We start from the raw sequence: 27,942 nt of genomic DNA on the forward strand, positions 1-27,942 counted from the left end.
CCGGCTGGGTGAGGAGTCCCGGCTCCCTGACCATCCCTTCTCCAAAGGCACAGCGATCCATCCCACCTGTGCTGTTTCTACCACAAAACCTGTGCTTGACTCTTAACCTGTGAGGAAGAAACCTGAAAGAAACAGCAGCTGGTTTAGGGCCCCACTGAAGGGAGACTTATGAACACACCCCCTCCAAATGCTTTTGGCACTTGGACCGATAATTGAACGAGGTGGGTATCGGTTTCTTCTTCCAGACAACCAGCAGTAGGACAAGAGGGCACAGTCTTAAGCTGCACCGGGAGAGATTTGGTTTGGACATTAGGAAGAAGCTCTTTACAGAGAGAGTGATTGGGCATTGGAATAGGCTGCCCAGGGAGGTGGTGGAGTCACCATCCCTGGAGGTATTTAAGAAGAAACTGGATGTGGCACTTGGTGCCATGGTCTAGTAGACAAGTTGAGACAAGGTGGTGTTAGGTCAAAAGTTGGACTCTATGATCTCAGAGGTCTTTTCCAACCCAGTTGATTCCATGATTCTGTGAACTGCTAACAGTCACCATGCTTTTTTGATGGTACATGTATTTTTGTTTAGTGCTCTGAAACCTTGAGCTCTTAGGCTGCCTCTCACTAGGTCTGGTCTTGACTTCAGCTGTAAATATCTTTTAACACAGATTGGACTCTTATTTTATTCCTTTGTGTGTGCGTGTGTGTGTGTGAATATCTATTAAATATCAATAGGAAGAAATGTGTCTGGTCTTTTTAACTTACACAAAACTGTTACCAAGCAGGGCTGGCTGGAGAACAAGAATCCAATTTAAAGAGTTGGGGGGTGAAGGGGAGGAAGCTTTGCAATTTGTTTTTGCACTATGTTGGAACAAAATCCAGCCCTTTAGACACATTTCTGAGAGGAGACAGACTCACCTCCTGCCTTGGAATAGCTTAGTGGTTAATGTACTCATCTAGGATGTGGGACAGCAGAGTTCAAGTCCTTCCCTTCTCTGATTCATTCCTAATCCCTGACTGTCAGTTTCTCTCAGTTCCATCCCATCCCAACCTTTCCAATTACATTTGTGATGAATTGATAGTTTCCAAAGGGTGAAAAAATATTGTTTAGTTAAGGAAAAAATCCTGTCTTACAGTTATTCTGAGCAGCCTTGGTTAAACAAGAAGTCCAGGCAGCTGTGATATAACAATGGAAGGGAATTGCAAGTTGTGAAAAGAAGGAGTGACCTAGGAAAAAGGAAGGAGGCTCCTTCTCTGGTGGCACACAGGGATGGTGTGGTTAAGACATACTTTCTTTAGCTTTAGGTTTGCAGATTATTTGAAAAAAAGGGGGATTCTGTCCTTTTCCATAGGCACTTGGGGGCTACTATGGTTAAGGTACGCTTTCCTGAGATATAGTTTTATTTGATCTTTTCTATTTCTCTAGCTTGTGGAACACGAGAAAAAGTTCCACTTAGGATTACATCCAGTCTCATTTGACTTCCCAGTTCAGAAGACAGGCTGCCTTTCCACACCTAGGCTGATGGAAACCTGGTTGTTTGAAGCTTGAATTCATGCCTGTGATTCTGGACACCAATGTGCCCTAACATGCTCTACCATGAGCACAGCCTTTATTTGCTAACATTACTGAAATACTTAGCTTTGGTTTATACATTTTTTATTAATCTAATTATTTTTGATAATCTCCAGTTTGACTTCCAGCTTCTTGCTGTTTGTTTTAAGAAGTAGAAATGACTGGAACTGTTAAGTGAATCCTCTGCTTTGACTCAGATGTGCTTTGTTCCTTCCTTTGCTCCTATGAAAGTAAAATGATCCTGTATTCTCATCTTTCATACCACATTAATTATCCATTTTCATATCCCTAATTCCCAGTGAACAAACTACATCTTTAAACTCTTCCCAGAAGTCATGGGATACAGTCCAGCTCCCACTGAAGCCAAACTGGTTCTCTTCATTCACTTCATTTGGATGGTGGTCAGCATCTTATACAGCCACCCCTTCTCCAAATTTTGAATATGTGGTTTCTTTTCCAGACATGATGTCCCACAGGTTGTGAACCTTAAGCTGCAATAACAAAGTGGAATGACCACCTGACTTCCTTCAGTCAGGCCATGCATAGTGAAATGTAGCCTGTGGAATTGCCCATGACACAAAGCATAACAAGCTTGAATAGCAGGAGATGTGAGCAAGAACATTTTTTAGGAGTTTCAATTAACCCTTGCAGGTTAGGGTTCTAAATTTACTATGTGAAATGTGAAAGTCAATTAACCTGAATAAATAAATAAGGATAAACTATAAAAGTTATTTGCTATTATTTGTTTAACACAAGATGATGAAACTGTTTCTTATAGCAACTTGCCTTACACTGAGATTAAGTTAATTGCTCCTTCACCTCCAGATTTCATCTCTCTTAAAACCAGAAATATTACTCTTTGTGTTTGGTCTGACCCATAAGTGGTGCTCTCTAAAAGCTTTTTTTTTGTTTCCTAGGAATATTCACTACTTTGTTTCTGCCAGATACTTGAAGCAATTTCAGTGGCTGTGGGAGGTGGAAGAGTTTTGGCTCTGGGCAGGACTGGACAGTGACAGTCAGAGCTCCTGGGTTCTGCTGCTCTTTTGGAAATCACTCCATGTTCTGAGCCCTTAAGATACTTGAGGGAATAATACATGGGATTTTTCTGAGAGCTGCCCATATGACTCAGGGATGGCCTCTGTAGTCATAAGGCCTGTGAAAACAAAGCAGTGTGTACTTAGTGCAGGCTGAGGACAGCTCCAGGAAGGATATGTACGTTGCTGTGCTGGCAGGACTGAGATTCCAGGTTGTAATACACAGCTTTGACATAAGGAGGCTGTAGTCATCGCTTCAACCTGTAGATCAGAGTAACAGCAAGGAGTTGGCTTCTATTGTATCGGAAATATTTCAATTTCTCATTGCCTTACAGGTTGGAAACAAAATAAGTAGTTTTCCCATCTTTGTCCTGTTGAAGTGTTGCACTTGCTGTCTGACTAACTTGAATTACCCTCCTGAACAAGCCTTGCTTCTGCAGCAGGACAAGTAGGCCTGAAGTAACCAAGGGTATCTGCTTGATGTTGCTTTCGGCAAAGGCCCAGTAGTTAGGCATGGATAAGCTTCTTGCTTCATCCTGAGTGATGAATCAGTTTTGAAATTATATCTACACACAGACAGAAAAAGCTCCTGAGCTTCCCACAGAGTTAAGTCACTCAGGGCATGTGGCTATTCCAGGCCTTTCTGGAAAATCTTTCAGACCCAAGTCACTGAAGAAATTCTTCAGATATGCCCAAACCTGACAGAGCTCTTCCTCACTTTATTATTTTCCATCTTTCAAAGCACAGCAATGAAACTCCTATGAGAACCTTGTGCCAGGACCAGTTAACCAGAAAAAAACGACATTAAATTTGAGGGATCTCCTTTGTATAGAGATAAAGAGCTTGCAGGACTCAGGGGGGATGTCAGACCTGATTACATCTGTACAGGCTTTTGTTAACAATCTGTGGAGTCACAGGCATGAAAAGGAAAAAAATTATGCAACAGGTGGTGAAGCTTACCAGATGGTTGCTTATCACTTAATTACCCCTGGGATGCCCTTGTCCTCTTTTCCCCAAATATCACTACTTTTGCAATGTCAGACCAAAAGGCAATCAGTAATAACAAGGGCCTGTCCTGCCACAAAGGCAGGGTTGTTAGACTCATCCCTTTTGTTATTGCAGCCACTGTCAATCTGTGTCAGACTCTCCCTCAACCACCTCTTTGAGGGCACACTCCTCATAAAACCAACCGGCATGAAGGGTTGGGTCTGTGTGTGGGAGGAAGGGAAGCAAACTTTATTTCAGTGTCTGCAGATATCAGAAATATCAACACCCCACACTGTGAAGGCCACCTGCACACTCTGCAATCTGTCTTCCCAACAGCTTCAGAGCAGGTGTTTTTTAATCAAGGTCTCCAGGTGCTTGTTTATGAAATACTTTGTTTCGAGGGACACATGCGCAGTCTGAGGAGGAGTGTGATATCTGTGCAGACCTCTGGAATCCTGTACTCATTAGTAAGTAGTGATGATGTGCTTGTCAACACCTATAGGAAAGCCAATTTGTAGTAAATTATTTAAACCTGACTCAAACAATGATGATCTTATTTGAGTTGCAGGTGCTCAGCTTCAGGCTCAGGCTTGTGTAAGCTGTTTACTTGTTACACCTCAAAATACATTTACTGGCAAAAAAGAAAAACAGTGCACGTTAAGAATACACAAAACAACATCTTTGTTAAATTTTAGGGCCTTTTCTCATAAACACACTAAAGCTGCACTAAGACAGTCGTGTTAAGTTTTGCCAAGTGCTGGGGCCTCCAAAACCCCCTGTACATTCTACGCAGCTTTTGCACAATAGAGAACATCTTCAGGCTGCAAGGAAGCCAAGGCTCTGCTGCCCTCAGTGCTGGAGATTCCTGTGGTACAAAAATAGCTTCTGCTTTACAATCCAGTGTAAGACCAAGTTGCAAAAGAGGAAGAAAACAAGCAAACAGGGAGAGGGCAAATGGGATGACATTAAATCCAAATCCATTTCAGTCAGCTTTGTATCAGTCCAGCCCACTGTCTATAAAAAAAGGCAGATAAAGCTTCAGGTGTGTAAGGAAATGGCTTAATGGCATAAGGGATACAAGGAGAGAAAGCACAGGGGAATGTGAGGTAGATGTGGATGAACAGGCAGCAAAAGCAGGAATTGCCAGTAGCGAACATGGGAGTATGGCAAGAACTGACCAGCCAGGTAAAACAAAGTTCAGTTGTGAAAGGATCTGAAAGGAGGGATATAAGGGATTTTTGGTTGATTGTTTCAGGTTGGGCTTGTTTATGTCTTTGTTTGTTTGTAGTTTTAGGAAAGAAGGGGGAGGAAGCAGAAGGCCGTAAATGGTATAAATTACAATTCACTGAAAAAAATTTCAGAGGGGATGATTTGGGCAATACTCTGAACAGAGCAGGTGATAACCAGCTTGCAGTGGCTGAGGATTAAGACACAGGGGTGAAGCACCCAGATGAAAGCTTTTGTATTCAGGACACCTTCTGAAGATGTCAAAAGAGGAAAACATTGAGTGTAAAACAAGTGTTGGAAGCACCAAAATATCTCAATCCACACACGTACACACCCCCCCAAAAAAGGAAAGTTCACAACCATAGACCCAAGAGACTGTGTGTTTGAAAAGACTCTTATCGTCAGGGAGAAACAGGGAAAAAAAGTGTGTGGATTTGGAGCTCAGCTGAGATATTGTGTTAAACTTAATTTCAAGCCTGTACAAGTGAGAGATTGAATGAAGGATGGAACTGGATGGAGGCAATTTCACGTATCATCATTCTAAAAGTAGTCTGAGAGTGAACAAAGGTTCTGTGTTTTGTGAGGCCTCATACTGTTGGTCTCAGTCCATAGTTAAGCTCTTGGCTGTTATGGTAATGCAAACACGTGATAATCACAAAGGAAGGGTTAAGGATAGCACAGAGTAAAGCCAAAGAAAGGGAAGGGGGGAAAAGAGCAGAGATCATCTGGATAAGGTTCTAAATGACCAAGTAAAGAAAGCTAATGAAACACAGTGCCCAGTGCAACATGAAATTTAAACAGGGTGTTGCTGAACAGAAGAAATGAGCAGTTTATGAGGATGTGGATAGAGGAGGAGATTTGGGTCTTAGCCGAGAGAAAGAGGTTGGAAACTTATCTGAGAGCTGCATTAGCCAAAAGAAGAGGCTAGAAGTCAAACTAGAGACAGCTGTGAATAATATTAGTGAGAAGGATTCTAGGGTGTTGGTTTTGGTTTTTTTTTTTTGTGTTGTAAAAGGCACACAACCTCCTTTGAGGGGTGGAAAGAAAATAAGAATGTTGTCAAATATGGGTTGCTTAAAGACAAGAACTACAACAGGTTCAAAACAATGTTGTGACTTTCTCTGTCTTATTTCATCCCATTAGTGTAGTGTCATGGTTTGAGAGCCCCAAAATCCAAGAAATATTTTGCCAAATGCAAAGTTCACAGGTATGTCACTTTACCTGTATATTGTAGTTCTTATAACGAACTTCAATCAACTTCAGTTGGGTTACAACAAAGCATATTTCAGTCTTCCTGTTCCTGAACTTTCACCTTAGTATGAAAAATATGTATTTTCTGTCCTTTTTTTTTTATTCCCTCAAGTCTGTCATTGCCCTTTGTGGATGTCTCACTTGTGTAGTAAGTTTACGTCCTACAGTTGATTTATGCCGGCTTCCTTATTTTTGTGCACAGTTTGATTGTAGCCCTCTGCTATCGCAGCTGCTTTAGAAGCATCTGGTTTTACATTACCTGCTTAAGTAATTCATAGGGAGTCTTTCAAGTTGCTCCAAAGAACCAAACCACCCAGTTCACTGACCTGAAACCACTCTCTCAAATCCCAGTTAAAGCAGATTGCTTAATTTATAATTATGATAATAACTGCAAGGTTTCCTAAGAATACTGTTCAAGGGACATATATAAAGTTTTTCTGCATTTCTGTTGTTATTTCCAGGGTCTTGCTGCAAGCACTTAATAAATTATGCAATCACACCTTTAAGTCCAAAAATTCAATATATGAAGTTCCGTGAAAACACTGCTGTGTGAAGGAATACTGGGATTTTTTTCCCAGTCTGTTTTGCAGAAGTTTCATTATAGGTTTCATTATCTTGTGACAAGGCATGTGAATACAGTGCTTGGCCATAAAAAAGCAATAGAAATAATGCAATTTTGATTTATTTGTATCATCTTGTTTATTTTGAATTATCTGTCATGCTACTATGAGTTTTTTATTCTTTTTATGCCGTCACAGAACACACAGGCTCCATTTTCAGTCATGTGGGAAAGACAATGAATGACTGCTTACTGAAACAAGTAGTACCAGTGGAGTTGGCCTTTTTAGAATAAAGAATTAAATTCTATATTTTACGTGGAAGATTAACAAAACTAGTCTGAATGTCAGTCTTTGCTTTACTTCAGAAGTTCTCTCTCTCCCTAAGTGTACTACAGCACAGACAGCATTATCGTAGTTCTGTGATTGGAAACAGTTTTCACCAAGACCTCTTTTGATTTTGGCAGTTGAGATCTGGTTTTATTTATCATATATAAAAGCTCATTTCTGTAATGGAGACTGTTTTAAAAGACGAAGCTGTGCCTACTTAAATTGTGAAAGATAAATAATTTAATTATTATTTATGATATTGCCAACAGGTTGATTATTTAATCAAAACATCTATTTAGTGACCATAGGAAATATAGCAAAGGGTCGCAGTAAGGTACAGTAAATGCTTGGCTATAAAGAAGAAGTCTATGGAGATGGTTTCTTTGCTAATCAGAAGCATGGCCAATTTTTAGGCTCAGGAAGTTCATTTAAGTTGCAACAAGGCAACAGTACACGGATATATTGTTCAGTTTAATTTTTTTTCCACCAGAATCTTCAGTCACAGTATGGCAGAATAAGAGGATGAGAGAAAATCACTGTTCAAATGCCTGAAACCAAAAATCTAATTATGATTAGAATTTATGAATTCAAAATTGAAGAATATATTTTTTCTAAAATTTCTATGTGACTACCCTTTTGCAAAGTAATGGAAAGTGTTTGGAGATGTATAGTTTGAGCTGCTGAAATAATTAATGATTTCATTAAGAGCATGAAAGGAGGCTCTTGTATTTCTGTGGCTTTAGCAAGCCAAGTTCATGTCCAAACTCTAATAACCAAAGTCACTTTTGCCTATCTAGGCTGTTGGTCCTCTTGTTGCAAAATAAAAATTTGAAAGCCATATGTCATACTGGGCTGTGATACTTCCCAACATGTCAAGAGTGTGACATGTTTTAAATATGAGCAGCTACTATGGATTACAGGCTGGCAGAAAACTTACCAACATTTCACATAACAATGCAAACGGGGAGATCGCAAACAGAATAACGTGCTGCCAAAAGTTCAAAGGAAACCAATTTACAAATTACACTTATCACTCCCGGTTTTCATATGAGATCCTTGCTTAGGTAGCCTGCACTCCAAAAGTAATGTTGATCCTTGAAAATTTATGGCAATCCTAAGAAAACTGCAGTGGGGTTTGTTAGGAATGATTTATGAGTTTGGGACAGTGCCCTTTCAGTTATGCCCTGGCTGATTCTTCATCTCATGAGATTTGGGCTAATATCCTAAGTTGACATGAGCTTGGTTTCTTCATCTTGATACCTAATGAATAATAAAGATACAGCTGCTACAAAATCCATACTTTGAAGTCATGGGGGGAAGGGGAATAGAAAGTGTGCTGAAAGCCAGATTTGTGCACTAAACCTACGAGAAAACAAAGCACGTAGTAAGAACAAATAGCCCAACTTCACAGAAAGTGCCCAAGTGCTTAAGTTAAGGAAAGACTGCTGAGCTTTTCTGGTTCAGAACCAAGCACAACAGGGGCTAATATATTAAATGGGCTGGAACCTTTATCAGGGATGAAAGGCAGAGCAGGATGACTTGGAAAACTTGTAGCACTTGTCTGGCCTCAGGCGGGATTAGCTTCTTCAACAAACACTGAAGTCACACAATGCCCTGCACCAGTCTGCAATACATATTTCTTCATTTTATGAAAAATCCAACTCCTGGAATCAATGATACAAACAACCCTGTGCACAGGCCTAGCATTGAGCCAGCAAGTAGTCCTTTTAAAATGGGCATTCAGACATTAAAACGGTTGCACATACCAAAAGTAAGGGAACTGTGAAACTGTGTAGAGATAAAGGGGGAAAATGACCCCGTATCATATGTCTTTTACTGAGTCATGTTAACATGTACGGTCACTTCATCAATTTGTGGATATTATATTGCAGCACGTATGAGAGGCAAACGTCGTAGTTCTCTGTGTATGTTTATTATTTCATAGGACCTACACTTACACATGTCTTGATATCTAAAGGCTTCAGAGAGCCTAAGAATAACCATATTAAATCAGAATCAAGGTGCAACTGGCCTGTGGCAAGGGCCAGAAGAAAACACAGAGGTTAATATGAAGTGAATCATCTCCTCCAGTTAAATTCTCCTGTCTCTCAGTAGTCGCTGATTTAAAGAATGACTGGAGGATCATTTTGAATAGCCACCAATAAACTTATTCTTCCTGAGTTTTGCTAAAACCTTTCCTGAGCTCAGTTATAGTGCTGGCCTCCACAACATCCTGTGGTGGTCTTTCACAATTTAATTATTGCGTTGTCTGAAAAAAGTACTTCTTTGTGTTTGTTTTTGATATGGAGGGAACCGAATTCTCCCTAATTTTTTGTGTTATGAGAAATAAGGAATAGAAATTTTCTGCTCATCTTCCCTTTGCCATTCACAATTTTGTAGATGCTACTATATTTCTCCTCTGTCATCTTTTTTTTTCCAGCATGAAGTTGTAGTCCATTTCCTTTCTCTTCCTGTGCAAGCCTTGCTTTATTTTTATCAGAATAGTTATAATCTCTGTCTTTTCCACTTCTACAGTGTCATTATTAATACAGGGCAATCACAATTAGGAGTGCAAATACACCATGCAAGGATACGCAGAAGTATGATTTCTTTTCCTCAGACTTTTATAGGATTTCATTTCCATAGCATTGTCCAGCTACTCACTGCTGTTCTGCAGGTTTTCTCTGCAGCTTTAGTGCTTCTTGTCCTGAATGGTTTCTGTGTATTCTGTCCTATGGGAGTATTTATAAAAAAAATTATCAAATTGCTTTTCGCCTCTAAGCAATCCAAAGAGAAGAAAAATATGGATTTTTTTTTTAATTATTTGCCTATTAGATTCAAATAAGAGAAGGAAAAATGAAAGGTATAAAATAAGTCTGCAAATTCTTAATGTAATTTTCAAAGCTCTAGAAGAACCATTGTTAAGCATTACTTTCAGAAAGAAACTTAAAATCTATGTTTAGGTACTTTTCCTTTAAAGTCCTACTTCTAGAAGTCTGTCTTTTAGCTTTTGCTTGGCTGTGTGGTTGCATGTACATGTGTATGCTAGGGGATGTGTGTGTGTGTGAGCTCACTCACTTTGTGCTTGGGTTAATAAGATATGAGGTCATTCTTCCTTGAGAAAGGGTTTTGTGGTCTGGCTAGAGAAAAAAAATCCATGTTCAGCATTTTAAGCTGTCTCTTGCCGGGGAAAAGCTCAACTTTATTGTGAAGCCCACTTATCACAGGGAGATCTGGGCATGGAATGGAATGCTATACTTTTGGTTGCTGAGTCCTAATCCTCTGAATTTATGGGACCAGTGCATTAAAAAAAAAAAGGTGATTATTCATATATACCTGTCTATAAATAGGTTATACTTCATATGTAATAGCAAAAAGATGTTTAATATATATTTTACATGCATATAATATAAATACCCATATATGTACATATGCCTGTACTTGAAATATACATTATATATGTGTATATCTAGATCTATCTATTTGCAAATAATAGTAAATCTGGGGAGAAACAGGAAACTCTTCTGTCTAGAGAGACCCTCTTTGAAGTAAACAGCCAAGGTGTAGGGTTTATGTTCACTCCACTTTTGAGAACCTGATGGAAATTCCCACATGGCTCAATCTATGTTATTCTTTTATTCCTAGCTTCTGTCCCATTAGGGTGGATATCAGTTACACCATTTTCTTGAGATGCCCTTGTTGCTATATTTGCAGCTATATTTGCTATTTGTTGCTATAATTGCAGCTATAATTCTATTATTTGATAGCATTATTTATGTCGCTAGGAGACTCAGGAATGTTTACATGTGTCCACATGCAAAAGGTACAGCTTTGGTGGTGATTTTTAGCTATGTGAGTGCAAGACCTTACTTGGAACGTATGAGAGGCATGTGATTTGAGAGTGCTGATATACATAAATGAGATTTTCTCAGACTGAAACTAAGCTAAGGAAGAAATTCTTTTCTTGTAGAAAGTGGGCACAGGGTGTTTCAACCCAAAGTGGATTGGTTTGGGACAGTTTTAAGCAACTGAAAATCCAAGATTAAAAGTGCGTGTAGAAGGAAAGGACTCGGGACTGATCTGGTTAGTGAGAAAGGGTTGGCAAAGGGTTATGAAACCTCATGTCTGGGACTGCATCTTGTGGTAGAGAAACATTTACCACAGCAACCAATGTGTACTGGAGAGAGCTGAAAGTCCTTTCTCTCAGTCAATCCACTTTAAATGAACTTTAGCTTTTACGATCCAAAATGCTAAACTGTACTTGTGTAAACTGCACGTCCGCACCTAGAAAGCATCCATTGTGAGGTTTTCCTGGCTTCCCCCTGTGTACCACACACCTAGCAGTATACAGTAAGATTAACAGGTGTGACTGTAATGTATGATTAAATAATAAAATCTTAAAACCAAACTGACATTTAATGGGAAAGCAGACTGACAGAAAAAAAAAATATTTATGCCAGCATCGTCAGGTCCTGACTACGTGCCTCTTTCCATTTGCTCTGACTTCAGAGCTGAGCTGCAGTTGCAGGAGTCTCTCTTTTCAGTTGACACATCCAAAGACGAACACCTCATACAACCGCACGCTGAGTCAGTGCTGGAGTTCAGTGGGAAAATAGTAGTTGTTGCCCTTTAGGTATTAAAACAATAGCTGAGGTATTAATCATTCCACGTTTAATGCAGAGATGAACAAGCCTTTCCTTTAAGTTAAATATATTTATCTGAGCATTATTTCCGTGTCATAACTGATTCAGTTCTCCTGTTATGCTCTGACTTTTAAATGGAAAGTATTAACTGAAAATCATATAAGTTGCTGTTTTGTTAGGTTGTGAAACTGTGATTAACATGTATTTTAACAAATTGGGTTTTGTTGATTTTTTTGAAGTCTTGTACACAATTTATAAGAATTACATAATACATTCTATTCTTGAAGAATAATTTATCCTGGTGGAACAGCTACACCTTGCAGTGATTTTTCCTCTTTCTGGAACACCTTCTTTCTAGGAACTTCCAAAATACTGCGCAGACATAAAATATAACTTGGAGATTGTAACGTGAGTTTGCATTAAAGTCCAAAGAATGGCTTCCATTAGCTTTGATGGTCCTATATACCCTCTAGATACTATAAATTTATTAGTTATGAAAATGGGATGGTATTGAAAAGCATTTCAATACCGTATGTCAGTACTCAATAATGTTTCATGAAAATACGCACAGTAAGAGAACCTAACGCCCATCAAAATCTGCAGCAGAATTAAAATCCAGTGCTTCAAGAGACGTTTGAGTGGGACATGAATATTATCTTCTCCTAGTCTCTTATAAGAACTATGGGATTTTAGATATCAAAAGAGCTTTCCTGTGCCTCCTCAAATATTAGTGCAGCCTTTATTTGGGGTATGCTGACCAAAAGAGTAGTTAAGGAAGGTCACATTAACAGGGCCTCTTGTGAAAAAAGTTTGGAATGTTGTCTTGAAATAATTAATCTATAAGCATTGCTGGGAAATGAGTAAACAGTAATCTCAGAGGTAATCCTAAATCTCAGCCAGAATAGGAATTCTTAATTTCCAGGCCCTTATTTGCAGAATTCCTCCCTTTTGTTAGATAAACTCTGCAAGTTCAGAAGTCCTGACAAGATGGCCTTTGAATCTGTGCTGATGGATCACACTGAGTTAGAGAATATTTATAAAAATGGGTGTAGAAATGACATGGAAACCACAGGAATAGTGTTTTCCTCTCCCCTGCCAAAGCAGGCCACTGCTACTTCTGCCTTGTTGGAGTGTTTTGTGTTCAGCCCCTGCTGAACAACTGCAAAGCCTTCCTGCAGGCTATCATCATACCTAGAGACCTCAGCTGAGCCAGATGTAGCACTCAATTATTATAACTTCTGTTACAGCAACTCCATAACTGACTCTGCAGTCGGCACCACGCAGTTGAAGCCCTGGAGCTCCCGAGTTTTGAAGACAGTAGCAGACCAGCTCTACCTGCCAGAGTGCTGGGCCTGGGAGCGCTCTGAGCACAACCACAGCGCTTGTTCAGATGTTGGGGAGACAAAGGATAGAAAACTGCATGCAGACTGAAGGTGAATGTGAATCGCCAGGGCTGTGCAGGGATGTTCAGCTACATGGCTGTTTGAGCTAAAAGCAGCAGTTCTGCCTAATTCAGAGCAGACCAGATTTCAACCCTGCTTCCTATTTTCGTAAGCCTAGGCTTTTCTTAGGCATTGTTCATGACACCTTGTGGATTTGCCATTGCCTCCACCTTCCATCAGCAATGGGACCTCTCCACAGTTCACTGCTTTCCAGTTACCTTGTGCTGCTCTCTTCCTTTCTCTCTCTCTCTGTTGCTGTTTTGATGGTCTACTTTAAGCACAAAAATGTAAACCAATGAAGGTAACTATGACCACATTCATGACCTAAGGAGAAATGCTGTCTTTTCCCTTCCCTTCCCTTCCCTTCCCTTCCCTTCCCTTCCCTTCCCTTCCCTTCCCTTCCCTTCCCTTCCCCGCCCTTCCCTTCCCTTCCCCGCCCCGCCCTGCCCTGCCCTGCCCTGCCCTGCCCTTCTTCTTTTCTTTTTTTCTTCAACATTTGGTGTATTATGTCCAAATTAATTTGGTGTATTAGGTTCAAGTTGCCACATCTTCAGGGGCACTAGGAGCTATCTTGTTTTCCAGCTCAACACAGGACTCCTGTGGCAAAATATAGATGTTTTCCAACCATTAAGGTCTGCAATACATAGCTTTACAAAAGCCAATTGAAGATTTGTTGTTTCTTTACCTTCAGACGGAAAGTAAAACAACAGCCTACTATCATTGGCTACATGTAGGTAATTTCACATTAGTTGCAGACATTTAATTAATCAGTGTAACAAAAGAGCTCTACTCCAACAGTTCTTTATCATTCTCCATGATAAAATTTGACCTCCAGGCATAACAGTGCAAGCAATTTTCAAACAAGTGTCATCAAACAGCAAGAGGCTGTTCAGTTCATTAAAAAAACATCATTCCCTGTGTGAACTGGACATTTGAAGGAGTTATATAGTGAGTTTTATTTCTTAGAGTTAATTTTACTTTTAAGTGGTATCTTCATTACATATTTGCCCACAACCCTTCCTCTTCTTTTCATTTAATTCTTCTCTCTTTGTTGACTACTCCCACATTCTGGATCTTTCATCCCACGACTCCACACTGGCTGTTGTAATTCTGTGCCTATTACACTGAGTCCTCTTGGTGGACTAGCAGAGGCATTTTGTCTATACCAGCACAAGGCACAGCCATTGAAGGAAATGTTCAGGGTGTAGCATGAAGGCAGACATATCAAACCTCTGCGGGTGTTTGTTAGCTGCCAATATAACTCTGGGTTCTGAAAAATACAGTTAAAAATTTGTGATTTTCAACGCATCTGTTACTTGTTCAAATCTGAATTTATTAACAGTACCAGTGAAAGGCATGACATTGGCCCTCAGGCAACCCCCTCTTCTGCCAGATTTCAAAGACAAACAATAGAGGTGTTAACATTATTCAAAAATTGATTGAAATAATCTTAGGATGGAAAGCATTAAGCAACTTACATACAGGGGCTGGTGCCAGCTCCCACTACAATAACAGTCTCATCTGTCTCACCATGCCCAGGCACTACAGGATCAGATTCAGGGCAAAGTATCAACTGCAGCCTGACTTTAATTTCTCTTTCAGCTTTTCTCACATACTCACTTTGCTCAACCAGTCTAATCTCATGGAGGAATCTGGGGAGACTGTGATGTGGGGACAGTTTCAGGGCAGCACCTCAGAAGAATGGGCACTAGTGGGACATGTGGAATAGGATACTTTTGCAGAGAAAACAGCTTTGAAGGCTGTGTAGGCTGCTTGGTGCTTCTCTTTGGGAGCATCTTCTTCTCTCTGGCCTCATTAGGACAGTGTGACTATCATATCTCATTGAAATGTCATCAACCAGTCTCACTTCTGCTGTTTGACTGGATTCTCTTCCCATTTGTTTCAAAACCTGACTGGTATCTAGCAGTACTTTCCATCAGGTGTATGCCTGAGTTGTCTGTCTGGGACAAATGGGGTTAAAAAACCCCATCAAAACAAATGAGGAAAAACAATCCCACTATACCTGAGCATCTACAAGGAACAAGAAACACCCCATAGTACATACAGTGAATGACTAGGCTCCCTTCACAGTTTTGTTTGGGGAGGAGTTTCACTGGAGAGATGAATTTGTCCAACTGCCTCTCAGTTTCTATTTATTAATCTCGTCTAATTTAATGACAGGAAATGAGTAATGAAATTCAGTAGTGACAGGCTGCTTATTTGGGCCAAGTGATTCGCATCTGAACAGAAAGGGGCCCAAACCACTTCTTTGCCATGAGATTTTCTCTGCTGATTGCTAATTCAAACAGATAAAATAAAAAAAAAGGTTTTATGACAATTTTAAAGCATTAATGGGAGGAAATACTAGAACGTGTTAGATCTTTAGAGTCTGCCATAGTGGATTCTGATAGTCATGTCCACTGCCACCAGTGGCAATGGGATGGTGTTTATAAGCTGGCCACAGTTTGCAGCAAGATGGGCAGAGCTGAGTTAGCACTATTTACTACTTCTCATAAATTCCAAGAAAAACATGCACACCTGCTGGGATAACGTCTAAAATGGAGATTTTAAGTTTGTTTCCACACTCCTTCATCTGTTGTATGTCATTTCCGAGCTACAATGAGGAGAAAGGAGGAACAGAAGTAGCCAGATGAAGTGAGGTATTTTTTTAATTTAAATGCGAAGGTATTGCCTGGAGGTATTTGCAGCTACAACCCGAGGTTTTGGAATAGAAGTTTAATTGATGTGATGTCATAAAATAAATAGAATAAATTCGTGAATTGATGGTCTCTCAGTCTGGCTCTCAGTGGGTGGCAGGTATCTACATTAAAAAGACCATCAAGACTGGCACCTCTCTTGTCAGTGTCAGCTCGGAACCTAAGCATTAATTTGGCATGGGGATTACACTGCCCTTCAAGGTGGTCTCTGCAGGTGATGGCTTCAGCACCACGTTGTATTCATGAGGGGAGGTCTGCGGGTGGCACAGCAGGCAAACAGGACTATCAGTGCCTAACCAGAACCTGTGCATGCATCACTGAGAGCTGTCTGCTCCTGTGGTGTCAACCTGACATCTGTCACCACCACCAAGTGAGCTATTAACATTTCAAGGAAGATATTTGTTTGTTTGTTTTTAATGTTTGGGCCTTTTTTCAAGTGCTAAAGGGCCGCTTGTTAAGAAAGTGATGTTGAGATCAGAAGGGTTTGCTCTGCCATGTTAGACATGGTCCCCATGCTGGAGGATCGTGTCTGCTGTCACTGTGGGTCAGTTAGTGCTGGAGGGATGGAGGCCACTGGGGTAGCAAAGCAAACCATTGAAAGGAGCTCAGGGCCACAGAGGAGAAGTGATGCCAAGGAACAGAGCTGGTCTTAGAAGGGAAACTAAGAGACCTAACAAGCGAGCTGCTGCAGTTACAGCTAGGCCTTGAAGGGGACAGGACTTCATCTGGAAGGACTATTGCCGGAACATAACCTGGAAATGTAAGTCATGCACATGTCTACTGACACCATGATACAGATAATAGGGCTTACCCCCATTTTTGTAAGATGAAACTGTTCCTGTGTGGGTGGGGACAGATGTTGTGAAAGGTGAAGCGCAGTAACCAAACCCAAACAAGCCTTTATGGTATTACATTATTACTCCAAATTAGGGTCTGCAATTCCAGCTGTTGTGAATATAATAGCAGGCTACTGGCATCCCTATGAAGTATTTGCCAATATCCTCAATCCAGATGTACAGGGTGAGGAATGAAGCTGCTTTTTAAAAAAATTATTACTAGTTTTTAATTTTATTTGGCAGAGAGTGAAATCTACACCTTTAAGGGGAGGGGAATTTTCCAACACTACTCCTCAGTCTTCTGGGGTTTGGGCGAAATACCACGATAACAGATGATGAATAAAGGGAGGGAAACCATTTCCAGCTAACTCTTGGTGTCTTAATGAGGGTATGTTTGAAAAATATCTATCTACACATGCCATCTTTTCTATGCTGAAAAAAAAAGGCTTTCAAGCAACACGTAGCACAGGAATTTCACGTAGCTCTATTACATTAAGGTTCTTTGCCCAGGCAAGCATGATTGTAGGGAAAACTTTGTCTGCCCATGTTCATTCATGGAATCCTGTGACTATATACATTATTATTGTTAAATATAAACTGTGTCCTAACAGCAATTTTGGTCTAACGAGGTGATGGAGACAGAGGAGTTGTATGGTCTGGGGCATTACTCACTGCTCAAAAAATAAAGCCTTGTGAAAAACCTCAGAATTAATACTTGACTGAAGTAACAATTGTCATAATTATGCCAGGTCTGCGCTATTATTTTACACCTCCTCAACACAATGTGAAATTATAGGATTCCAGTGAATGTTGCCGTGGCCATTTCATCATACCAGTACATGCCAGTTGCAAGTTTCGCTTATTTTTGGTATGATCATTTTTCCCCATACTTTGAACAAAAGAAAATTAGTAGGAGTGGGAGAAGGTAAATCTAGATTCAGTTGTACAAGTCTCACTTCACTGCTTTCCTCCCCTTATATGGGGATGTCCCTCATGTCCTTATATGGTTAATTTGTGAAGAATGCTCTTGAAATGCCAATTGTAACATCTTTTAACATTCCTTTTCTCTCTTTCTTGCTTCCCCCCTCTATTTCCCTGCTTTCCTTTTATCTTCTTTCCTCACTTTGTCTTACCCTTTATCCCTTTCCTCACTATTGTCCCTTGCTCTTACTTTCTCCTCTTTTTATCATTTATTATTTTCCTTTTTTCATTCCCTTTTTTCCTTTTCCTTCTCAATTTTTTTTTTTTTTTGAAGTTCAGCATGACTTCAGATCAGTTCAGGACTCTCAAGTCCTCAGGAAACCGTGCCCAGTCCCCCCTTCCACTAATAATGCTTTACTGCATTTACTGCAGAGCGCAAAATGTCCCAATTCAAAGGAAAAGGACAATTAATACTTCCCTCAATGTGATGGCATCCAATCTGATTTACATGGACATTTATCAAACTTGACAAAAGGAAGCATTAAATTCCTTGCCTCCAGGGAAGGGTGGAATAGTTGTGCTACACTTAGTTCAGAGCATGATCAAATAGAAAATTTAACTTGTTGGAAAAGGGTCATTTCTCAGTATTCATTGCTTTTTATCTCTGGTGCTGAAAAAGTGCCTAAATTTGTGCTGCCCAGCTTATAAGAGAGTCCAAAACACCATATTATGGAGCAGATCATCTTGAGTGCCATCCCATAACTCATATAGGACAACTGGGCATCACACTCAACCAGCCCAGGGTTTATAAAAGGTAAGTCCTGCTTGACTGACCTGACCTCGTTCTGTGACAAGATGACCCACTGAGTGGATGAGGGAAAAGCTGTGGATATTGCCTACCTGGACTTTAGTAAAGCCTTTGACTCTGTTTCCCATGACATTCTCCTGGAGTAACTGGTGCTCATGGCTTGCATGGGTGTATAGTTTGCTGGGTGAAAAACTATCTGGATGGTCAGGCCAAGAGAGTGGGAAATGGAGTTGAATCCACTTGGCAGCTGGTCAGTAGTGGTGTTCCCCAGGGTTCAGTATTGGGGCCAGTCCTGTTTAATTCTTTATCCATGATTTGGATGAGGGGATCGACGGCACTCAGTCAGTTTACCAAGCTGGGCAGGAGTTGTTGATCTGCTGGAGGGCAGGAAGGCTCTGCAGAGGGATCTGGAGAGGCTGGATTGTTGGGCCAAGGCTAGCGGGATGAGGTTCATCTAGGCCAAGTTCTGGGTCCTGCCCTTGGGTCACAACAACCCCCTGCAGCTCCAGGCTGGGGCAGAGGGGCTGGAAAGTGCCCGTCTGGGAAAGCCCTGGGGGTGCTGGTGACAGCAGCTGGACGTGAGCCCAGGTGTGCCCAGGGGGGCAAGAGGCCAATGGCACCTGGCTTGGATCAGCAATAGTGTGGCAGCAGGACCAGGGCAGGGATTGTCCCCCTGTGCTGGGCACTGGTGAGGCCACACCCCAAATCCTGTGTTTTGGGCCCCTCACTTCAAGAAGGACATTGAGGGGCTGGAGGTGTCCAGAGAAGGGAACGGAGCTGGGAGAGGATCTGGAGCACAAGTCCTATGAAGAGCAACTGAGGGAGCTGGGGATGTTTAGCCTGAAGAAAATGAGGGTCAGGGGGGACCTTCTCACTCTCTACAACTCCCTGACAGGAGGTTGTAGCTGGGTGGGGGTCGGTCTCTCCTCCCAGGTAACAAGAGACAGGACAAGAGGAAACAACCTCAAGTTGCACCAGGGGAGGTTTAGATTGGATATTAAGAAAAATTTCTTCACCAAAAGGGTTATCAAGCATTGGAATAGGCTTCCCGGGGGAGTGATTGGGTCATGGACCCTGGAGGACTTTTAGAAACCATGTGTAGGTGTGGCACTTACAGCGATGGTTTAGTTGCAGCCTTGGCAATGTGAGGTTAATGGCTGGATTGCAATGACCTTAAGGGTCTTTTCCAACCCTAATGATTCTATTCTATTAGAAAGGCATTAGAAAGCATGTATATTTGATAGTCCCATGCGCTGTTGGATGACCAGGAGTAGATTTGCTGAGGGTGCTGAGGTCCACTACCCTTTAACGTCCTCATGCAGAAGAAGCCCACTGTAAGTGATGCAGTGCAGAAAATAGTAATGACAATTTGCTGTCCATCATTCACTTTGAAAGTGCTGAAGATGATCTACAACTGCCTTTCCTTGTTTGCTTGTCAGAAAATCCTAGTAATTTCAATATGGTTGTTACTAATCACTGTAGTTAGTTCTTAATGGATATTTTTCTGTTCTTAAAGAGCTTTATTAGCCATCGACATGTTTTTCTTCCTAACATTCCATAGACACATGTGACTTTACTGATTTAACTTAAAGAAGTGGCAGAAAAATAACTCTTTTTCTTATATTCTGCTATGGGAATAAGCACAATTATGTGTGTGTGTAGGCAAGTCCACATGCACTTTTAAAGCTTTCTGGAAGGGTGTAAGCAGGCAGAGTGCTACATTTCTGACCCTGCAGGGGTACAGAGCACCTTGTGAAATATTTATTTTCTGCAGCTGAAAAAATCTGTAGGACCAACCAAATTAGAGATGGCAGTAGTAAAGATAATGAAATCTGGTCCTTGCTGATCACACTAAAAATGTTTTAGAGAAAGAAGGGAAAGGGAACACCTGAGTAAAAGCTGTGGCTGATTGTCCCAGTCACATTTATGTTTCCCCTTGTGGTCTTCCTTAATAAGTCCTACTTAAATCCGTACAAAGGGGGCTCGTTAAGTAAAGGTATTGTAACCATAACAAAGGATTTTAATACTTAATGGAGTTTAAATGTATTATGTTGGTGCATTGTTTCATCCAGGTATTGTTGGATCATTTTTGCTCAACTGGAATATAACTTGAAGGACATTTACCAGATTTCTAGAACCAGTTTGGCTCCGTGGCATACAAAACTATCATTACTCTGTTACAGATATATAGTCATATTTGGCTTTCAGACACATAAGAGCTAATTAGAACCAACTTTTAACGTGTAGGACTTGCCTCATGTAACTGAGGAGAGACTGTTTTTACCAAGCATTACAATGGCAGTGAGCTGTGGTCGTGGCAGAGACATGAGTGGGGTCATTTTAAACACCAGAAGCTGGTGTCAAAAGAAATCTTACTTTGCAAAGAGGGATTTGGGTCAGTATTGCTGCCATGTGAAGGCTCTGGTCATGTTTCCATCGCAGTTTCACCAGATGAGCTGTACCATCTACTATAATAGACATTTTCCCAGGGATTAAATGTGTTTACATTTGTGGTTACTTTGAAAGCACTATGAAGCCTTTTTATTTAATTAAATTAACATCTACTCTCTTTAGTGAAACATAATGTGTATTCTCCCTTTATATTCATTCTTTACCTTAGGCAGTTTGGTAACATTGTAAGGTTGTTAGGAAAGAGTAGTCTCACATAGGATTGTGCTAGCTTTGTGAAACGTGTTCTTTCACATCTTCTCAACTCTTGAGTTTGTTTGGTAGTGAATGAATAAAATGTATCATCCTGTAGGCTAGAATACATCTAATTGACATCTATCATATTTCAAGGGGGGTCAGTCAAATAAGTTATTTCCTTACACATTAAACATGTTACTTAGTCTTTTAATTCCTTAAAACAAGGTAGGGGTACAAAGTAGAAAACTTATTTTTGTTTCATGCCCCCTATTTTTTCATTTTTCCCCTGTCAGAATATGTTGATGAAGTGCTTGCACTTCACCAAGGTGGTACATGGTGAGTTCAGAGACTAGAAGGAAAAAAAAAAGGCTTAATGGATGTTTATAATAGGCAGAGTTCATAACTGTCATGGGGTTTTGCAGGTTTGTTATCCTTTTTGTATTTTACGTCTTCCAAGTCCCTCCATATAAAATATAGTCTTGCAATATGGATTTGCTCTCACCATTTCACTTCATCTCAGTCAGAGCAGATGGAGTTGCCCATTTCCTTGAATGAATAAAACAACATTAATCTATGCTTCACACAGTGGTTCATTAAGAACACCTCTGTGCAGTATCAAGGGAGAAACCAACTGTAGGAATCAAAACTTAGAGAACCTCTTTTTATTTTCTCCCCCTGTAGTATAGGACTTAGCAGGATAAATAACTGAAATCCAGGACTGAGTAACCAAGTGTAGGGGTATTTCCTAGGGATAGATAACTAGGAAAACATAATTAAAACTGTGGCCAAGCATTAGTACAATTTATCTTAAAAAATTAAGGCTTGAAAATTGTTTTTATTTTCCACTTTGTCCAGTGCTCAGGTGGCTGTAATACACATTGAAGGGTTAGCGTGTTCTGAAGTAAACCAGTTTTCCTTTAAATTTGCCACAGTGAAAGGTTTCAAAAAATCTCTTGCCAACTCTTAAAACATCACGATGGCTATTTCTTAAAAAATGGCTGAGGTCATTGCTATTCTGAATGAGTACAGGATAGTGGTATGGCAAATTTCAGAACTGACGCAACTTCATTTTGGTATGTGTAATGAATGGGATTTTTAGATAATACATTTCCTGTACTATTAGGTAAGTCCTGCTCGGAACTGGATGAACATAATCCCAAGGATTTGCTGCCCTTTCCAGACTTCCTTCTCTTCTTCCTCCTCTGCCACTGCCACTGCCGCTGCCTCTTGCCAGGCTGTCAATCAAAAAAAGAAAAAATCCCTGCTTTTCTTCACCTGTATGTTCACCATTTGTTGCTACTTCTCTTTTCTGCATGGAATTTGCAGGCAGAAGACAATAAGGGATATTTCGTTGTGGCATTGTTTAAGTTTGAGGAGAAAGAACAAGTGTGACTTGTCAGTTAATGAAGGCACTGTTTATTCCAAGCTGTAGTCACATTATTTAAGAGAAGCAATTATTTTGCTGCAGACTTCCTTTCCACTCAGCTGCATGGGCCAAATTCTGCTTCCATGCTCCAACTAATTATATGAACTAAACACAAAGCTTCTCTCCAAGGAGTCACAGGGATAACATCTTTTATCCAAAAAGAGATATCAGGAGAAACACGTACAAAGCTAGCGCAGAATTATCTGACACTACTTATTTTATTGTTTATGGGAAATGCTGATCTGCTCAAGTTCATCTTTCCATGAAAAGATGTCCATAGTTGTGAGGAAATACGAGTCAGGAACAAATTCTCAGAAATTGAAAGGAGAACAAAAAGGGATTGGAAGAATGAGACACTTTGGATCACATGGCTCCTACCAGACAGATGATTCAGGCTTACGATGTTGATCTGAAGTAGGCAAAGCAGGGATCTTCTGGATCTTGCAGTCTCAGTTTGAAAGTCGTGACTGGTGAGCAAAGCAGTTCCCAAAACATATTGGAGCAGTTTCAAGCTCTATCTTATTGAAACCTGGGAGAACAAAATGAATCAAAGAGGAAAGGTGAGAAGGAAGATTGATTGATACTTGCCTGCTATGCAAATATCTCTCAGTAAGGGTTTAAACCTGTAGACATAATGTGTGTGAGACAGGTCTCTGTCCAACTAAACTTCATTGATTCCCATTTCTTTCATCTTCCAAATCACCTTCTGAGGTCAAGACTCTTTTCTAGGAGTGAATGAAGCTCCACCTCAAACACAATGTGTGTCAGGATAGACAGAAGTAAGATAGCACATTTCTGTTGTGCACTTCCTTTCCAACTGAGAGGTTTCTGGAGATGCCTTTGAGCAACTGTTTGCTAAACTTGACCTACTGCAATTAACTCTGCCTGTTATTGACCCTAAATGTTCTTTGTACTGGAATGAGCAAATCGTTAGGGAACTCATTTATCAGCACTGTATTAAAACACTGCTAAAGACAGAAGAACCGATTTGCAGCTCTGGTGTTCACCAGGGTTCAGATAAATTGTCCTTATAGTTGGTTGGCTTTTTTTCTGTTTTCATCTTTCTCTGGAAATACTCTCAAAACAAAAGAGCCAAGTTAACACCTTTTCCCATCTCTGAAAGAGTGAACAGAAAGACTTCAATAATTTCAGTTCTGCTTCTCAAACTCAGGAACTGGAGACCTCAGAGCTTAGAGAATATTTGCTATGATCCTGCTCTTTGTTTTATTCTTTATCTTTGTTTTGTACCTAAAAGTTACAAGCAATTCAGTACATTCTACTCAAGCTGAAGGTTTGATTTCACTCTGATCTCTTCTGCTTCCCCCTCACATCTTTTAAAACTCATGTGTAGAAAGAAATAAAAAGAAGAGATTAAGAAGTTGCCTGAGATGAGTTAAAGTCCATGAATATTTCTTTCAGGATTGTAAAATATGCTTGTTTGCATATTGAAATCTGTGGACACTAACTAGTTGCAAAGTGAAATTACTAAACAGATATTTTGATATAGTCTATGCTTCCAAAAACTGGAGATGCACTGTTCTAAAGAAACCTTTTGTTACTTACAGAACCCTATTTTTTAGTATAATTTAATAACCAATATTAACACACAATGCACCTGGAAATTCTTAGTTCTGCTATACAAAATGGTAAAATTACCGTAAGAGGAAAGTAAAGAGGTGGAAAGTAAAGACCTAAAATGTCACAGAGGAAAAGATCAGCTTGGTACTAAATTGCAGTGTGATTGCTAATTATTTTCATACCTGGATGAATAAGAAGTGCTTGTGCAGAAGTGACACAGATCATAATAAAGGATGTTGTGAAAATGGTATATCAGAGAAATGGGAAATATTTTATACTTAGTCTGGCATGAGACAGGTTAAAATGAGACAATTAGCTGTAGTACTTCCAGAAGAATCAGTCCACAGAGAAATGTTACTTCAATTAGCACATGTTGAAACTTACTGGATTATGTTTTCCAAATACTCAAAACTTCATGTTGAAGTACTTCAGAAAATTTTACAAATAGCACATCAATTTCCTGTACATCAATTGCAGACATGAGTATATGATCAAGTACAAGGGTGAATCAAAGGTTGGATCAGGGAGAATAAACAATAATGTGTAGATAATCTCAGCTGATTAATTAAAATAATTGTAAATATGTGCGCAAATTACAAAAATCAATTTTTAAAAAGCTTTTAAATATGTTTTTTCCTTCTATTTCAAGCATATAATAGCCTATCTGTTGTAGATACACGCAAAACTCAAGAGCAGAATAAAATAACACACTTCTTTCAGGCTAGGCTATTTTTGGCTATTTTTTAGAAGAATTTTACTTACATTGGTCTTTAATTAGTTTTATTTTGGGCCCTAACATAGCTAGAAGCAACAGTTGTGTGTTATACTGGGATGCTGGGAAATTCCCTCTTCCAAAAGATATAAAGTCTGCTTATCTAACCCTGGAGGGCTTCAATTTATCAAACTTCAAGATAATTAACTGTTTATATATATTTATATATTTGTACATGTTGGTACAAAAGCTGTGGCCTGTGACAGAACCTTGCCCAAGCTGAGCCTCCTGCAAAAATATCAGATTTTTTTGTGGTTTCCATCTCCTATATTAAAAAGATGGGTTAGTGTGTTGGAAGCAAATTATGTGGCTGAAATTAAATTAGTATATCTATTGCAACACTTTCAAAATAAAGGAGAAAATTTTCAGAATGGTTTCTGAAGAATGAAAAAAAAAAGTTGGCATATGAAAGGATCACAGAGGCACTATGGATAATAGGTTACAAATTGAAAATAAGTCAATAATAATTTAATCTCAAAAAGGTCAAAAGTCCTCCTAGGTTGTGTGAACCAGTGTGTTACATTTCCTACTCTGGTTTTACAGAGGCTGAGAAAGTCAACAGGACAGCAGCAAAAATGATTGGAGGTTTAGAAAAAAGGTAATGTAATGTTGAATTAATTTTGGATAAATAGTCCCCAGGAAAAAGAATTAGGCAGCTCATCTAAATATGTACAAAGGTTGCTATAAAGGCAAAGGGAATAACTTCTTTTCTTGTGTCTGTGCTGGATAGGACTAAAAGTAATAGGTCAAACTGGAGAGGGGAGTGTCTAAACTGGATATTAGGAAAAATCTTTCCAGTATTAAGAAGAGTTGCTTGTGGAGTTTACAGACCATGAGAAGAGACTGGAGATGCCTCAGTCAAGGTTAAGTGCCTTGGTCCTATCTTGGGCAGTAGGACAGACTACATAACCCTGTGAGGCCTCTTCCAGGATTTCTTTTGTATGATTTTACTAACATTTTGATGTGTAATCCCCTGACAATTTTTCTATAAAATGCTTTACAGTGCATTGGTCTCAGGTAGTGACAGGGGCTTATGGGGAGTCACTTCTATGACCTTCTTTTAATATGCCAGAGCTGCAAATTTCTATGCACAGACCTGTTGTATTTTCTTTACAGAAGGGTCCCATGTACTTGAAGTCAGTATAGAGTGGGTTTAATATATGGGCTTATTCAGAGCACAAGAACAGGAAGGAAATTCAGTTAAGATACTGTCTTAATAATAAAACTTTGGCTAAAGTGTAGTCAGATAGTTTATAGCTAGAATACAGTGTTCCAGTTCATCTGACCATATGTAAATGCTTCCCTTGGCTTCACCAATGTTCCCTAAGATTCAGGTGAGTTCAGCTTTGTGATTTGACTGTCTGCAAACACATCTCCATGCTTTCATGATTTTGTTAACTCTCAGGAATTTGATAGTAACATGCTCCTTTTTTCTTGCCTATGGGACATGAATATTGTTCCTAAAGTTCGAGACATTGTCATGCCTGCTTTTGGCCCCAGTGAGACTCATGGTTACGAGTTTCCTTGAGCTGGAATGACATAAAAACATAAATGAGAAATATTACCATTTTATTTAATGGAAAACATCCAAAAGTGCTCCTTTGGGAGACAGCATTGAAATGACTAATTATGGCTAATAATTTTCTGGAATTGAAAAATAAGTGTGTATGTCTCTTGTAACTATGGGAGGAAGGACAGATGCTAAAACCTCTTTCTGTCCTAATGTTTTTAGTGTGAGAATGTCCTTCTGATATCATGTGAGAATGTCCTTCTGGTATCACATCTTAACAAAGTCCCACATTATTTTCAGATCAAGAATTACAAGCACAGATAGCCTGCATAACTGAGATCCAGACAGTGAAATAGTTTCTGAATCAATGAGAGTGCCCAGATCCGCCTGCTGGAATGTTTTAAATGTAGTCGATAATAGGAAATGCTGGAGCAAGACAGAGCTCAGACAGACAGAGTTACTTGGTGTACATCATACCTGCTAAATTCTTCACAGGTGTCGTGTGAAGACCCTGTTCTTCTGCCTATAAGCACATATATTTCTTTCCTTCTTTGAAAGCCACACTGGGTTTTTCTACATGGTATTTTCCAGGCTGATGAGAGTCTTCCTGGGCCACTCTGTGAGCCACCATGAAGCTTCCATTAGCTCAGCTGGGAGAGAAGTGTTATTATCTTTGGCACAGCAACATTAGCTCGGGCTCAGCACCAACCACATTCTGGTCACTGACTGCCTCTGGTCTAGGCATCTCAGAGAGCAAGGAGGCTGGGCTGGCAGCTGGTCAAGGCACATGCAATCCTTGCTCTTGCCTGGAAGGACACTGGGAATAAAAAAAGAAGAATGCTCAAAGGCTTAAAGAAGTGATTGAGTACAAATAACACTTGCTGTGAAAAGGCACAGGAGGTGAATGCCTGGTTTCACAGTCTGAGTAATAGTTTACTGAGGTGTACGTAAAAGATAGGGTGGATCTGTGTAACTACAAGCTTACCTTTCAGATCTTGTCCTCCTTCACTTGAGAAGATTTCCCCAGCGAGGGAAAGATCTGAGTTCAGTACAAAAGCAATTGTTCATTGTGTGGTTTCTGTATTGTCTATTGGCATGGACCAGAGCCAAGCTTCCTCAGGTTTGCTGGGCAACCAACCACTATTCTATTGTGCTTTCACCAGTCAAGGAGGATTTTCATAACCCTTGGTGTGCTAGATAACAATGTGTGAAATCCGATTTTAATCTGTCTCTATAAACATACTAACGTACCTCTAGCTGCCCTCAGGGCGTTAATGCCTGAGGTAACGTCTGGATTTGGTGCTCCTCCCCTCCACTGCTCCCTGCTTCCTCTTTCATGTGAAAGCTTCTTGGCTCAGAGAGTCTAGTCCCTCATCCTTGTGAGATTTTTGCTCGTGTGCAATTTCTTTTTGCTCGCACTCAGGGAATGCCACCGATGCACCTGCAGAAGGAGCAGAGGGATGTTTTTCTGATGTGAGTTTGTGGCCCCATGACAGCACATCTTCCAGAGAAAAAGCCTTTAGGGTACCTGGTAAGATTGCAGTATGCTAAGCACTAGTGCTCTACCTGAAGACTAAAGCTGATTTGGAATCAGTCATAAGAGGGTTGGTCACCCCTCTGAAAAATGGTACAAACAGGCTGATTCACAGGTCAGATCAGAGTCAGATGTTTGGCAAAGCTAATCACAGTGTGG

The 27,942-nt window shown here is 40.1% G+C and overlaps 1 long non-coding RNA gene across 1 annotated transcript; it reads left to right on the forward strand.

Moving 5' to 3' along the window:
- The first annotated feature begins 16,373 nt into the window (after positions 1-16,373).
- Positions 16,374-27,748, forward strand: LOC113985270. The gene is made up of 3 exons (XR_005564281.1): positions 16,374-16,512; positions 25,283-25,337; positions 27,673-27,748. It is a non-coding gene; the product is annotated as an uncharacterized LOC113985270 (long non-coding RNA).
- The last annotated feature ends 194 nt before the right edge of the window (positions 27,749-27,942 follow it).

Source organism: Pipra filicauda, unplaced genomic scaffold (genome assembly GCF_003945595.2).
Source record: "Pipra filicauda isolate LSUMZ 115617 unplaced genomic scaffold, ASM394559v2 scaffold300_size901280_pilon, whole genome shotgun sequence".
NCBI classification, from domain to species: domain Eukaryota; kingdom Metazoa; phylum Chordata; class Aves; order Passeriformes; family Pipridae; genus Pipra; species Pipra filicauda.